This window comes from Lathamus discolor, chromosome Z (assembly GCF_037157495.1).
Source record: "Lathamus discolor isolate bLatDis1 chromosome Z, bLatDis1.hap1, whole genome shotgun sequence".
Classification (NCBI taxonomy): domain Eukaryota; kingdom Metazoa; phylum Chordata; class Aves; order Psittaciformes; family Psittacidae; genus Lathamus; species Lathamus discolor.
Window position 1 is genome coordinate 81889805 of NC_088909.1, and position 16620 is coordinate 81906424.

The following is a 16620-nucleotide window of genomic DNA, read 5'->3' on the forward strand; positions in this document are numbered from 1 at the left end:
GGGAAAAGGCAGGACGCTGTCTGGCACCGCCTTCTTGCCGCATGAGCCAAGGCCTGTGGTAGTTAGGGTTCGGCGGTGGGAAGATGTCGTGTTGTACGGAAAGATAAGAAGATAAGGCCCCTCTCCCTAGAGCCAGTAACACTTGGTTTGTCATGTAAGCAGACGGAAGTGACGTTGTAAACTCAGGGTATATAACGCCGTGTTACCCGTCAATAAAAGCCATTTGCCGTCCACCACATTGGTGTCTGTGAGCCGATGGCCCGAGTGGCCTGGGGTTGGTTGCCGTGCCGTTCCTGAGATAGGTCGTCAAGTCAACGAAGGCAACAAGTGGTGCCAAAACCCGGGAACGGGGTTTCGGGAATCGCCTGGACGGGTGAATGGCGGCCGGAGCGGCAGGACCAGCCCGGCGGGGGGGAACGCTCCCGGACCAACAAGGAGGATGGAAGCCCTTGCGGAGGTCGTATCGCAGTTACATAGTCAGTGGGGTATTGATTGTAAACCCAAAGATCTTACTCTCGCAGTTGCGAGGCTTTTGCAAACTGGGGTTATTGCCCAGCCGGTGGATATTCTCCACCCCGAAGCGTGGGATAACTGTACTAAAGCGTCAGCCGAAGAAACGATGTCTTCGGGTTGTGGGAAAAATCTTAAGTCATGGGGGAAAGTCGTACAGGCTCTGAAAAAGGCCGTACAAGAGAGGAGACCTGGAAGGTGGCAGAGAACTGTTTGTTGGCCACCCCGAAATTGGGAGTCGGGGCGGCCACGCAGACTTTGCACCCCCCAGATGATGCTGATTGTATTGAGCCCAAAGATCACCAAGAGGGCGGCTCGTCCCCTCGACCGGGTCCCGACACGGGCCCCGATACGTTAACGGAGGGACAGAATCGAGATAAATCCCTCTGGGGCAGGCTAGCCGAGGAGGCCAGGACAGCCGCGGAGAAAGCGGAGTCTGAGGCAGCCTGGCCTAGACCGCCGCCATATCCGCCCCAAGGTGGCGCCGAGCAGAAAGGCGGAGGGCGGGGCGACGACGCCCGTGGCGGGAAAAAGGAGAAAGCGCCGGTACCATCATGGGCACGCAGCGAGGAGGGGAGAGAACGGGGGGGCACCCGGGAACGGGAGGAGGGCGCGAGCGAGGGGCAGAGAGCGATCGGAGCGGGCACCGGGGAAAATGTCCTCGTACGGCAAACAGCCCGCCGAGGGGGCGGCCGACCGAGAGGGGAGCGGCCGCCCGCAAGAAAAGCGGGCGGGGCCCGAGCCCGCCGAGCGGAGGGCGGGGCGGACCCAGAGGGAGGGAACGGCCCGCCCACAAGAAAAGCGGGCGGGGCCCGAGCCCGGCAGAGTGGCACAGGGAGCCGGCAGGGGGCAGTCCGTCGAGCTCTGACTCTGAAGCAGGCACCGGCTGGGGCAGGTGGGTCACAGCCCATTCAAGCCTAGAGGAGGAGGAAACGCAGATGGACAAAGGGGGAGGACTCCCCCTCACGGACTGGAGGAAAACAAAGATTGCTTGCGCCGACTGGACCCCATCACCCAAATTAGCGTTCCCGGTCCGGGTGACAGATGGGGGGCAGAGGGTCTACTCGCCAGTAAATCCAAAAGATATACAAGCGATTGTTAAGGCAATCGCAGATAAAGGGCTTAATTCTGCCATGGTCTCCACCCTCATAGATGGTGTTTTTTGGGGGAGATGATATGCTCCCGTTCGGTATAAAACAAACCTGTAGAATGATTTTTGACGGGGCAGGGATGATTGTTTTTAAACAAGAATGGGAATACAACTGTATAGCACAACTAGCCCAAGTAACCGGGGCAGATCATCCACTACACGGCTCTAGCCTGCAGCGATTAACGGGTATAGATCCGGCAATGACCACCCCCCAGGCACAGGCCCAGGGCCTGCGGCCCTGTGAAGTAATGACAACTACCCGTGCAGCCAGAGAAGCTATTCGTGAAGCTTCTAGAGTCGTTGCCAAGCCATCGCCATGGTCTACAATAAAACAAAATGAAAGTGAGAGGTTTACACAATTTGTAGACCGCCTCCAGGCAGCGGTCGACTCCTCATCCCTGCCTGCGGAAGCAAAAGGCGCAGTTGTCACAGAATGCTTACGTCAGCAATGCAATTCGACAACCAAAGAAGTTTTACAATCGTTGCCGGCGAGGTCAAGCATTGCGGACATGATGAAGCATGTCGCAAAAGAAGAGCAACTGTCCCCGATCCAGGCGGCTGTCCACACCACAATGGCTAATATGACGGCATGTTTTAAGTGTGGCTGGGTGGGCCACATTGCACCAAACTGTCCTCAGTCGGAAAAGCCACTAATAGCGCCTCCCCCACGTCGGAACCAACCCAGAGGACCGTGTTGGGCCTGCGGAAAGAAAAGGCATTTTGCTAAGGAATGTAGATCTAAAACCCAGGGAAACGGGGCGGGGAGAGGACACTTGGGCCGCGCACAGTCCTCTCCCACTTGGGACATGAGGCGGCCCAACTATGCCAACCCCAGGTGGGGCGAGACACTCCCGAACCCATTACCCCCTCGAGAAGCAACCAGCTTTATGATCCAACTGACGGTTCAGCCAGATCTGTCCCTACCCCAGGGTCAACAAGGACCAACCCCTGGGAGCGGGACCCCAGGGTTGCCCTGACCGTGAACTGTGATAACCCGCCAGTGGTGTGGGGGGTCTGTTCCCTCCATAATGTCTTATCTGGTACCACCATCAGTGTCCCTTTCCTGATTGATACTGGAGCAGACGTTACCGTTATCCCTGAGATGAACTGGCCCCCGTGTTGGAAATTGAAAGATGCCTCTATGGTGGGTGGAGTGGGGGGATTATCCCGAGCTCGGAAGAGTGCCCAACTGATAGCTATCACGCTTCATGATGAAAAAGGACCGGAGAAAACAATTACCCTTTTTCCCTATTGGGGAGGGACGCTTTAGCCCTGTTAAAAGCCAAGGTGACAAATTTATAGTAAGGGCCACTGCCACACACCTGCTTCCACCAATTAACTGTCATGGAAATCATCCAATCCAGTGTGGGTCAAGCAGTGGCCCCTGTCTAAGCCTCGAACAACCTCTTGAGCTAGTTGACCGCGAATCACAGAATCACAGAATCACAGAATCCCAAGGGTTGGAAGGGACCTAAAAAGATCATCTAGTCCAACCCCCCTGCAAGAGCAGGGTAACCTACAGTACATCACACAGGAACTTGTCCAGGCGGGCCTTGAATATCTCCAGTGTAGGAGACTCCACAACCCCCCTGGGCAACCTGTTCCAGTGCTCTGTCACTCTTACAGTAAAGAAGTTCTTCCTGATGTTAACGTGGAACTTCCTATGCTCCAGTTTACACCCATTGCCCCTTGTCCTATCACTGGATATCACTGAAAAAAGCCTAGCTCCATCATCCTGACACCTACCCTTCACATATTTGTAAACATTGATGAGGTCACCCCTCAGTCTCCTCTTCTCCAAGCTAAAGAGACCCAGCTCCCTCAGCCTCTCCTCATAAGGGAGATGTTCCACTCCCTTAATCATCTTTGTGGCTCTGCGCTGGACTCCTTCAAGCAATTCCCTGTCCTTCTTGAATTGAGGGGCCCAGAACTGGACACAATATTCCAGATGCGGCCTCACCAAGGCTGAGTAGAGGGGGAGGAGAACCTCTCTTGACCTACTAACCACTCCCTTTCTAATGCACCCTAAGATGCCATTTGCCTTCTTGGCCACAAGAGCACATTGCTGGCTCATGGTCATCCTCCTATCCACCAGGACCCCCAGGTCCCTTTCCCCTTCACTACTTTCCAGCAGGTCAACCCCCAACCTGTACTGGTACATGGGGTTGTTCTTCCCCAGATGCAAGACTCTACACTTGCCCTTGTTAAATTTCATCAAGTTTCTCCCCGCCCAACTCTCCAGCCTGTCCAGGTCTCGCTGAATGGCAGCACAGTCCTCTGGTGTGTCAGCCACTCCTCCCAGTTTTGTGTCATCAGCAAACTTGCTGAGGGTGCACTCAGTTCCCTCATCCAGGTCATTGATGAAAATATTAAACAGCACCGGTCCCAGCACCGACCCCTGAGGAACTCCACTAGTCACAGACCTCCAGCTAGATTCTGCGCCATTGACCACAACTCTCTGCCTTCTTCCTTTCAACCAGTTCTCGATCCACCTCACTACTTGATCGTCAAGCCCACACTTCCTTAGCTTATCTATGAGGATGCTGTGGGAGACAGTATCAAATGCCTTACTTAGCGAACTAAAACAAGGTCATATAGAACCTTCCACCAGCCCATGGAATACCGCGGTTTTTGTTACACGCAAGCGGAATGGTAAGGGATTTCGCCTCCTTCATGATCTGCGTGAAGTAAACAAAAGAATCGAGCCAATGGGTCCTGTCCAAACACTGTTGCCCATGAACTCTATGATACCAGAAGGACAACCTTGTGCTGTCCTTGATATTAAGGACTGTTTCTTTTCGATACCTCTGCATGAGGAAGACAAGGACCGGTTTGCTTTTTCTGTTGTATTCCCAAACAGCCAACGCCCCAACCTACGTTTCCAATGGAAAGTGTTGCCTCAAGGAATGATCAACTCGCCCACTATTTGCCAGATTACAGTGGACCGGGTGTTGATACCGGTTCGGCGCAGTGATCCGACCGCGACCATCATTCAATATATGGACGATATCCTGATTGCCGCACCGTCAGGAAATCAGGTGGACCAGCTAGTACCAATGGTTTCGGAGACTTTGAAGATAAGCGGGTTCGAAATTGCGAGCGCGAAAATTAAAAGAGGACCATGTGTGAGTTTTTTAGGAATGGGGATCACAAGTTCTTACATAACCCCTCCCCTAGTAAAAATCCGTCGGCACATCAAGACGCTCCATGATGTACAACAGTTAGTAGGGTCCTTACAATGGCTCTGCAATATTGTCCTGATCCCTCCTGAAACCATGAACCCCTTGCATGACCTTCTGAAAGGGAAGAACCCATGGGAACGCCAGAAGCAATAAACTCTCTCGATTTTATCAAGCAGCAGATGTTGGCAAGTACGCTCACCAGGTGGAATCTGGATATACCGCTCGATCTGTACGTACACTTTACGGAAGGAGGGGGAGTAGGAGCACTAGCCCAGGTCCGCCCAATACAATGGATAGTCCTGGGCCCGCCCTGTACAGGCCTGCCCAATACAATGGATACTCGTGGGAAAACCGTCTCGTGCATTTTCTCCAGGAATTGAGTGCCTTGGTAACTTAGTCATGAAAGGCAGGAAACTTGCCTAAGACACCTGGGCATCGAACCCGCCAGGATATTTCTACCCTTCCGCAAACAGCTTCCAACACAATCAGTGGCGATGTCAGAGTATTTGGCCATAGCCCTCGCTGGATTTGGTGGAGAAGTCCGGTATGCTACGAAGCCTCCCTGGACTCAAATGTTGGCACTTGTCAACATTGACCTCCCATGGAAGGTCATGGACCAACCCCAACAGGGACCAACAGTTTTCACAGATGCATCCTCAGTGACTTCAACCACAGCAGCGGTATGGCAATCGGAAGGGGAATGGCACTGCATTAAAATGACTGACCACACGCTTTCAGTCCAACAGCTAGAAGCAAGGGCAGTGGCACTGGCGTGCGGACTGTTCCCAATGGAACACCTTAACATAGTGACGGACTCGATGTTCGTGGCCAAGCAAAGCTTGGCCATGTCAGGTCCTGGTGTGTCAACATCTACAGTAGCTTTGATGCTAGAAGAAGCACTATTTTCCCGAAAGGGCACCATATCGGTCATCCATGTTAACAGTCATGACCCAATCAAAGGTTTCTTCCAAACCGGCAATGACAAAGCAGACGCTGCCGCAAAAGGACTGTGGACGCTAAGAGACACCCGTCAGCTACATGAGTCTCTCCGTATTGGAGCCAAAGCACTAGCAAAGAAATGTGGGATTTCGGTCGCTGATGCGAAGCACATAGTCGCCACGTGTCCCCACTGTCAGAAAACACCACTGTGGTCCAGTGGAGTTAATCCCAGAGGTCTTAAGGCCTCTGAGGTGTGGCAGACGGACTTTATGCTTTGTCAGCTGTTGGAACCTCGAGCGTGGTTGGCAGTAACTGTAGATACATATAGTGGAGTGATCATAGCCACGCAACACCTCAGAACTGACTCTAAAGCGACCATCCAACATTGGCTGATGGCCATGGCGTGGCTTGGTGTCCCCAGTCAGATTAAAACAGACAACGGTCCGAATTTTGTCTCCAAATCAGTACAGGCATTTGCTTCTAAATGGAGTATCACTCTTAACACATGGGATCCCGTATAATAGCACCGGGCAAGCCATAGTTGAACAAGCGAATCAAACTTTGAAATCTAAGTTAGAGGTATTGGCAAAGATAGAAGGTTTTGTCAACACCATTCCCTCGGGAGACCAAGTGCGCCTGCTAGCGACTGCTCTGTTAGCATTAAATCAATTCCCCAGGGGGGACGAGGTAAATAGCCCCTCCTAAAAACACTGGGCCTCTCGAGTACTAGATGAGGGTCCATCAGTCATAATTAGAAATGAGCTGGGAGAATGGGAACAAGGATGGAGGCTAGTCCTCACAGGGCGAGGGTATGCTGCAGTTAAAAAGGATGGCAGAGTTAAGTGGTGTCCGCTTAAGTCCATCAAACCAGACCTCAAAAATAAAACTAATGAAAACTGTGAGTTTTTATCCGCAGGATCTCTTCATCGGCCGCCCCCGTAACCTGTACTCCCCGCTGGCAAAAAAGAACGACATCTCGGCAGAATCCAGAGAAGGGCAATATGCCAGGACACGGAACGATTTGGGGACCTCCCGGTTGAAACGACCTCAAGGTTTTGGACAGAAAATAAGTACGAGCCAGGTTGCCTTGGGACAGGGAAGGAAGCTGCACCCTTTCCGGTGCATCCTGATTATTTTGTTTTGGGTGTCGCCACGAATAGGGGGCGAAATAAGTCACCAGGCTCACCAGCCATTTAAATGGGCATTATAACAATGGGAAAGTGCTAAGGTTATACAAACTATCATAACTCCAGGGGCTCCCAGTTTTAATGTCACCCTGTGTCAGCTAGTACCTATACCGCTATGTCTAAACTTAAAAGGCTACTACATATGCCCTGCTTCCAACCCTGGGAAAGGATACTGCAATCAACCAAATCAGTACTATTGTGCCTATTGGGGTTGTGAAACAATCGCCTCCTCATGGTCTCCTTTGACAGAAGACAAGTTCCTAAAAACAAGTGGGGACCTGATGGATGCAAGCCACCTAGTCATGATTCTAGTGAAGGCTTGCAATTGGCATGGCGTCGGCGTACTAACAGGGACACCAATTGTCAGCATATAAGACTTGACATCTTACAGCCAGAGGACCCAGGATGGGTAATAGGTAGAACTTGGGGAATTAGGTATTGGGAACCAGGAGAGGATAGAGGTGGACTATTTCTCATCAAAAAGGAAACAGTTCCAAATGATCCATTATCAGTAGGCCCCAACCTAGTACTGACTGAGGGTTTAGCCAAAGAGACACCGGATGACGTAACAACAGCTCCTGAAACGACCGACACCACAAATACCCCCACCCCCACTCAAACTGTCAAAAACCCCAACGAATACCTTGGGGGTAACTCCCTTTGGAAACTGATGCAAGTCAGTTACCTGGTATCGAACAGAACTAACCCGAGTCTTACTGAACATTGCTGGTTGTGTTATGGAATAAGACCGCCCTTTTACGAGGCTGTGGGAGTCACTAAAAAACCCAGACTCTCAAATGCCATTAACCCAGCGCAGTGTACATGGGGCTCAGAAAAACAAGGAATTACATTAACTCAAGTGACGGGAAGAGGCATGTGTGTAGGGAAAGTTCCTGAACACAAAAGACGGTTGTGTGTTAAAGAAAAGAGACCATTACCATCTAAAAGACCAGTAAGATGGTTACTACCGGCTAGTAACGCCAAGTGGGTCTGTTCCACTATAGGAGTCACACCTTGTTTGTCATTGAAACTTTTTAATGAATCTTCAGATTATTGCATACAAGTGGCAATAGTCCCCAGAATCTTCTATCATTCTGAAGAGTTTGTTTATCACTCACAGATCACCTCAGAACATCACTTGTCCAAATGAGAACCCTTCACAGCATTAACAGTAGCCACATTAATGATTCTAGGAGGTGTGGGAGTGGGTACAGGAGTAGCCTCGCTAGTACAACAGAGCAAAGAATTCCACGCACTAAGGACGGCCGTAGACGAGGACCCGGTAAGAATTGAGCAATCAATAACTGCTTTAGAAAAATCCGTCAGATCACTCTCCGAAGTAGTGTTGCAAAACCGGAGAGGATTAGATTTAATGTTTTTACAGCAAGGAGGGGTGTGTGTAGCGCTTAGAGAGGAATGTTGTGTATATGCAGATCACACTGGAGTTGTCAGAGGTACCATGACCAAACTTAGAGAAGGTCTAGAAAAAAGAAAAAGGAACAGAGAAGCCCAACAAGGGTGGTATGAAACATGGTTTAACCATTCACCATGGCTAACCACCCTGATATCTACCCTGGTGGGGCCAGTTGCAATGATCGTGATGGCACTGATCTTTGGACCCTGCGTCCTGAACAAGCTTATATCGTTTGTCAGGAGCCGGCTAGAACGAGTCGACATTATGTTGGTAGAACGCCAACAACTGCTTTAGAAACGTTCTTATTCGAAGTCTCCTTTCGCCATCTCCAATTATACCTCACTGATCCTAGTTGCCCCCTGGGTACCTCTTTCTCTACATGCCTTATATATACCTCAAGATAAGTGAATAATGATATACCTCTTTTAGAACTTATTAGATTTTAGCCAATTTTATTGTTATTATGAAATTATAATGCATGTTTTTATACTTTTATACTTTAGCCTATTTAGTTAAACATAGGGAGGGGGGAAATGTGGTAGTTAGGGTTTGGCGGTCGGAAGATGTCGTGTTGTACGGAAAGATAAGAAGATAAGGCCCCTCTCCCTAGAGCCAGTAACACTTGTTTTGTGACATAAGCAGACGGAAGTGACGTTGTAAACTCAGGGTATATAACGTTGTGTTACCCGTCAATAAAAGCCATTTGCCATCCACCACATTGGTGTCTGCGAGCCGATGGCCCGAGTGGCCTGGGGTTGGTTGCCGTGCCGTTCCTGAGATAGGTCGTCAAGTCAACGAAGGCAACAAGGCCCTGGCCAGAAGACAGGCCTGTGGGCAGAGGGGAGCAGCTGCCTTCCTCCAAAGCCCCCTCTTCCTCCCAGGGCCTCTGCAGCTCCACAGCCAGAGCCCTCCAGCAGGAGCGTGGGGTTTGGCCCCAGGGGCCAGAGGGGCTTTCAGCTGAGCCTCTTCCCCACTCACAGCGGGTTTCCCAAGCCTGGGCCTGTTGTGCTGCCCACCGCGCTCCCCAGCTCCTCCATCGTGCACCCCCAGCCCCTGCTTTAGCCTCTGAGGGCCTGGCCCTCCAGCTGATGGTGCCAGGACGAGCCTCGTACCTGCTCCTGGGGACCCGAGTGGGCCCAGCTGCACGTCCGTCCCTGCTGCTGCTGGCCGTCCTCACGAGGGCAGTGCACTGCGCTCTTGGAGGAGCCTTTCTCATCTTGGGGGACAAAGGAAGCTCCCCTGCAAGCCTGTCTGTCCTCCTTCCGAAGCAGGAGTGTTGCCTGGCTGGGGGAGGGCACTTGGGCAAGAGCCCCGGACCAGCTGCCAGGAGGAGAACGCCAGACACGGGCAGATAGCCACCAGGACACAGCAAACTCCTACCAGGCAGGAGGTGGTGTCTCACAGTTCAGGGATACACCCCGCTGCCCACTCCGTGCTCTGGGTTACATCTGTGAGTAGCCGGTGCTGAAAATACACCAGCGTTCTCTGGTGCTGACCTGTGCCTGCAGAGCTCAAGGCTTGCTTGGTTTCTGCCTGGGTGTCCCCCACTGAGTAGGCTGTGCGGGTGGGCAAGAGCTGGGACAGCCAAGCCAAACTGACTCGACTCCATTCCATGTGAGGTCGTGCTTTGAAATAAAGCCTCGGTCTTTGGTCAGCCCTGTCAGCCGAAGGTTCCCATGCAGAAGCAAAGGGGTGCTGCCTCTGGATGACACTAGGCATGGGCTGGGGCCGCATGGGGCTTTGGCTTGCTCTGTCCCTCTGTGTCCACAGACACATCTGGGCACATCTCCTCCTGGAGGCAGCTGTGAGCACTAACTGAGCACTACGGGCTATTACAGTAGCCCCATGGTTATTACAGACACGGTGGAGACACAGGTGGTCTTGCTAGTAAAGACTAAGGCAAAGAAGGCATGGAGTATCTCAGCCTTTTCCATATGCTATGTAACCAGATCCCCGATCTCATTGAGCAATGAGCCCTCATTTTCCCTCTTCTTCCTTTTGTCACCTATATAACTATTGAAGCTTTCTTGTTCTTTTGTGTCACCAGCCAGATCCAATTTCATTGGGCTTTAGCTTTCCTAACTTCTTCCCTGCATGCTGAGGAACATCTCTGTATTTCTCCCAGGTTACCTGTTCCTGCTTGCATCCTCTGTACACTTCCTTTTTGTGCTTGAGTTCGGTCAGGAGCATCTTGTACGTCCACAGAGGCCGCCTGGTATTTTTGCCTGACTGACTATTTATTGGGATGGACCAGTCTCGAGCTTGGAAGGGGTGATACACAAATATTAACCAGCTTTCTTTACATCTCTTCCTTCCAGGACCACAGAACTCTTCCAAGATGATCTTTTAAGAGGCCAAATTCTGCTCTTCTGAAGTCCAGGGTTGTGACCTTGCTTTCTACCCTTCTCCCTCCCATCAGGATCCTGAACTCCACCACCTCATGGTCACTGCAGCCAAAGCTGCCTTTGATCTTAACATTCCCAGAAAGAAGTTGGTGGGTCTGAGGTTCATCTCCTTGTTGGCTCCTCTGTGACTTGGAGAAAGTTATCATCACTATACTTCAGGAACCTCCAGAATTGCTTATATACTGCTATGTTGTTCCTCCAGCAGATGTGAGGGTGGTGGAAATCTCCCATGAAGACCAGGGCCTGCAACTGTGACTCTGCTCTGTCTGTCTCTGTAGAGAGCCTCATCCATGTGTTCTTCCTATTCAAATGGTGTGTAGCAGACACCCACTGTAACATCACCTTTACCTTTCCTCTCTTTAATCCTTACCCATAAGCTTTCAATTGGCTCCTTGTCTATCTCCAGGCAGAACTCTGTACACTCCAGCTCCTCTCTCATCCAAAGGGCAACTCTCCCTGCTCATCTTTCCTTCCCATCCTTCCTGAAGAGCCAGTATACCTTCATTGCAGTACTCCAGTCAAGGGAGCTATCCCACCATGTCTCTCTGATCCCAGCACTATCATAGCCTTGCAAATACACACTTATATCTAATTTGCTGTTTATTCCTCACACTGTATGGATCAGTATGCACTTTAGAGAGGCACCTCAGCATGTTGAGTTCCTAGAAAGGGTTTTGGGGATTTCTCTATAATTGTGCCCTGTAGATCCTTCCTTGCTTACACACAAATCCTGGAAGTGTCACTGCTTAAGCTCCATTTTGTTGATATTCAGGTCTTCCTTATGAGGTCAGCCATCACTGGCAAAAATTGCTTTGCCACGCTTAGTGATTTGAATCCCATCTATCCCAAAGAAAGACTAACTTGCAAACAGGGTCCCATTGTCATAAAACCCTGTCACCAACACCTGCTCTGCATCCAATTATTAACATGCTACTAATGTTTCCATTAGTTCCTTCCTCCTCTTATATTTCCCTTTAAGCAGCAGGACTGAGAGCATCATCTGCACCTAAGGCCCTTGACTATGGCCCCCAGGGCTCTGTAGTCACGTTTGACACTGTTCAAGCTAGCCCCTATTAGTATCATTTTTACCCCGATGGAAGATCAGTAGGGAGCAGTAGTTAAAGTAGTAGTTAAAGACAAGCTTAATTTGTCCCCACAGAATATTCTGGATCCAGGCCCCTGGGAGGCAACACTCTCTAGTTGATATGTCAGATCAAGAGATGGGTGCCTCTGTCCCGTGCAGCAAGGAGTCACCCATTACAATTAATCACTGTTTCTTCCTGGCGGTATTGCATTGTTCAGGGTCAGGTGGACCATGAAGGCATATAAGTCTCCTCTTCAACTTTGAGGGCACTGGATTTACTTTACAGTTTCAAGTCCTTAGGTGATGAAGGAGCCTTTGTCTTTGTGCTGGAGGTCACTAGCTTCCATCCTTTCCATTCTCCAGAGGTTGCACTTTAATAGTAGGGGTGGACACTTGTTATAAAAACTTGCCACAGAGGTGAATTTGTCTGATTAATTTTATTTACAATTGATTAGTATTGAGAGGCAATAAGCAAGCAGCGCTGGGTGCACCGGGGAGTCTCCGCTCCACCTACGACGCACACCTATTCCCAAAGATTCTGTCTTTTTATACTCTTTTGTATCTGGTATACGTGTCCTTTCACATATTGTAAAGTGTCCTTTTATGGTATGATCCGAGTCTGCGCCAGTCTGCTGCTAGAGGTCTTTATCTTCCTTCCTTGAAGATTGCTGAATCGAAGGTCTCAAATCTTCCTGTTTTGTGACTTCTACACAATAGGTGTCAAGCCTTGTTTACGTTACCGGATATCTGCAGTTAGCATCAGGCTTAGCATCAGCATATCTATACGTCCGTGCTTGAGGTTATAACCTTGCATAAGCATGTGTTAGTTTAAAGTTTATCTTGGTTAATACAGTTAAATACAAAAATAAATTCAATAGTTTTCTAAGTTACTGACACGAATCACACCCACATTCCTCACACACTGCCAGCTTCTCTAGTGCAGTTAGGAATGGTGGCTTTTCAAGCATCTGAGTTTCAGAGCAGATCCTTCCCTGATGCTGCACAGCCTGCTCACTTGCTCCTTTTGACAGCGCGGATCTTCCAAAACAGCATACCACCTGCAGGAAGAGAACTATCTCACCTGGTATCAGAAAGAGCCCCCAGGTATTCCCTACAGCCTCGGAAGCATACATCCACCATCCAGAGCTTATCTGTGTTAAAGCTTCTACCCTAGCAGGGACAGCAAGTACAACTCTTACTGGGGGAAGTACTCTCTGACATGCAGTACCATGTCTGAGGCTATTGCAGTGGTACAAACTCAGCGGAGGCCCTTTCTTTGCAAACTGCTGTACCTGCTGGTTGTACTGTGGAACCTGTGGTCTAAGCCTGGCTCTTATATATAGGTGCTCTTATATATAAGCACATCTTTTAGCTGGGCCTTTCCTGAGCACCAGCTAAAAGGGTACTTATCCCTGCCTAATTAACAGACTGTTGCAACAAAAGCTTCAAGCACACTGGGTCAATAGCAGCTAATCATCCTCATTAAAAATGTTAGAGTGTCCTTGGTATGGCTCCCTTTACCAACTCTTTACCTGACAGCAGCTCTCCAAAGCTGTTTGAATGTCAAAGGAATTAAAACTAGAGACTGTGGTTTTGCATTAGCTGTGGTAGGATAATATATTAGCAGATGTGTTGTTTTACTGCACAAAATTATGCTCAGAGACCCAAATTATTTTTCCAAGAAGCTCCTGATCTGCTGAGTAACTTTATTTTATTGGTAAGAGAATATTTTGTTTTCATATAAAGAAAAAGGAGCTCTGAGAGGAGTGACTTTTAAAAATTAGTGGTGTGCAAACAAACTAAAAGGTTATTTGTGAAAATGATTTGATTTCTGAATTCCATGTCTTGCACTATTTATGTTAGGTGGGGTAACAAGTACTAAGGTTAAGGCCCTGGACAGATCAATATTTTTCTGTCCACATTTATTTTTTTCACCATCATACTTCCAGCCAAGTAAGAACGCTTTATGCTGAAACTGGGATTCTAATTCAAAGCCCCTAAAGTGTTTCATGACACTCTATTCATTCCAATACTATGCACCATACAGGGTATCTTTTATTGTGGCACATTGCCCTGCCTCTATTTTGCTAATCCTTGTGGCATTCATGACAATGACTTACAGCCCTTTGTTGTTACTGAGTCACTTTTTTCATATACACAGCCTGGGGCATGTCTCTCTACCAGTCAGCCCTTGCATGTTGAGCTGTAACTTGTGAGAAAGTATGAGGAGACATGGGCCTGTAATTTATTCAGACAAAAAGACCTATTATCCATCCTGTAGGTCTCAATGTAGACGGGCAATAGCTGTGTGAAGAGCTTATTGCCTGTTCAGCAGTCGTGTAGATGGGTGTAGCACCTTCTGCTTCTAGTGGGAGGGTAGATAGGGATGTACTTGGACAGGGACCAGATAGTGACCTATATAGAAGCTAGAGATGAACAAAACAGCAGTGCTGGTGCTACTGTGGTTGTCTGTGGAGATGGTGAGACAGGGTTTGATTCAAGAACAGATAGGTGGTCTTCTGTAACAAGAGTCAGGCACTAGTGTCCTGTGTGGTGCAAGAAGCCCATCTTCCTGGTATGCTCCTGGTTTGGCAAGATGATTACCCAGTTGCTGTGGAAATCATCATCTATATTGTGAAGAATGATGATGTGAACTTGAGATTAGTACTGGTGTAGTAAAATGGCCTTTTCTGCTCCTGCTGCTCTCAAGTCAAGGACTGCAGTATTGACCTTAAGGTTGCTGAGAGAGTCATAGAATCATAGAATGGTTAGGGCTAGAAAAGACCTTAAGATCATGTAGCTCCAAGCCCCCTGCCATGGGCTGGGATGCCTCACATTAGACCATGTTGCCCAAAGTTCTGCCCAACCTGGCCTTGAGCACTGCTGCAGATGGAGCATTTACCGGTTCTTTGGGAACCTGTTCCAGTGCCTCACCACCCTCACAATAAAGAACTTCCTTATATCTAACCTGAACTTCCTCCCTTTAAGTTTGAACCCATTACCCCTTGTCTTATTGCTACAGTCCCTGATGAAGAGTCCCTCTCCAACATCTTTGTAGACCCCCTTCAGATATTGGAAGGCTGCTCTTGATACGCAGATAGACTCCACAGCTCGTTAAAGTTGTAAAGTAGGTATGCTTTTATTCAGCACTGTCACGCATGGGGGGATAGCTCCTCCAAAGGCATGCATGCCTCAGTGTTGTTTCCCTCTGCATTTATTCTCTAAAGTTATACATATTCATAAGGTTGCACAATACACCTATACCTATTCATGTCCTGTCCCTGCTTTGTGTTATAATGAGCTAGAAGGTCATTTGCACCTGTGCAGTGTCCCCCCACCGTGGTCGTGGGTGAGGGTTTCAAGATGAAGTAAATGAGTTTTCCTCTAGTGAGTAGGGGTCTTCAAGATGAAATAAATGAGTCTTTCTTGAGCCTGAACTTTTCGCCTCTAGCCGTCACGCATGCTGTTTAGGAGTCTGGTCAAAGTCCAAACCACAAAGCTGGTCTTCACTGGAACTAAGTAACTGTTTCTCACCCTTATCAGTCTGTTTCTCCCCCTTATCAGTCTTTTTCTCCCCCTTATCAATAGCCTATTGTCCTGGTACTGCATGGCAAGCTTGACAGGTATTTGCAAACAATGCTTTCTGTTAAACAGGCAAAATTCCTTTATCCCCTCTTGCACAACCCCCTTGTACAACCCCCTTGTACGATCCCCTTGTACAACCCCCTTGTACATTGGTCAACCCTCTGCATCACTATGAGGTCTCCACGCAGCCTTCTCTTCTCCAGGCTGAACAGCCCCAACTTTCTCAGCCTGTCTTCATACGGGAGGCGCTCCAGTCCCCTGACCATACTCGTGGCCCTCCTCTGGACTTGCGCCGACAGTTCTATGTCCTTTTTATGTTGAGGACACGAGAACTGCACACAATACTCCAGGTGGGATCTCACGAGAGCAGAGTAGAGGGGCAGGATCACCTTCTTTGACCTGCTGGTCATGCTCCTCTTCAGGCAGCCCAGTATGCTGTTGGCTTTCTGTCTGTGTTGCTGACAAAGATGTTGAATAGGGTTGGTCTCAACACTGATCCCTGAGGGACACCATCATTACCCACCTCCAGGTGGACACTGAGCCGTTGACCACAACTGTCTACATACGGTCATCCTTACTCACCAGGTGGTCCATCCATCACATTTATGTCTCTCCAGTTTAGAGACAAGTTTAGAGTCTGTAAATACAGGCTAGGTTCTTAATCTGTAAATAAAGATCACCTTTTCACCACCTGTCTTGCCATTAATTGATGTGGTCTCAATGTAAAAAGCACTTAAATATACCTATTAACTGGGGGGCGGGGGGCGGGTTTCAACACTGACATGACATCTGTCAAAAGAAATACTGTTTGAAGTAAAAGCAAGATGTCTCAGTTCAACATGTATTTCTCAGCTCAGTATATATTAAAGGTGTCTTCATGGAAATTGAGTTCCTGCTTATAGTAATTTGGAATTCTTGAGTGCTGAATTTTTTGTATTTCACAACCATGAAGCACACAGTACTTGCCAGTGCTGCATTTCTGTTCTGAAACTCTGGAGTTGGGAACTGCATACGTATTACTTTTTGCTGGTTTGCATTACCCAGCAGCAAGACACTCACAGTACAGGCAGGTAGACTGCACAACCTCCCTGTTCCAAAGTGTTTGACCACACTTATGGTGAAAAAACCATTTTACTTATCTCTGGTCTGAACTTTCCATGCCCC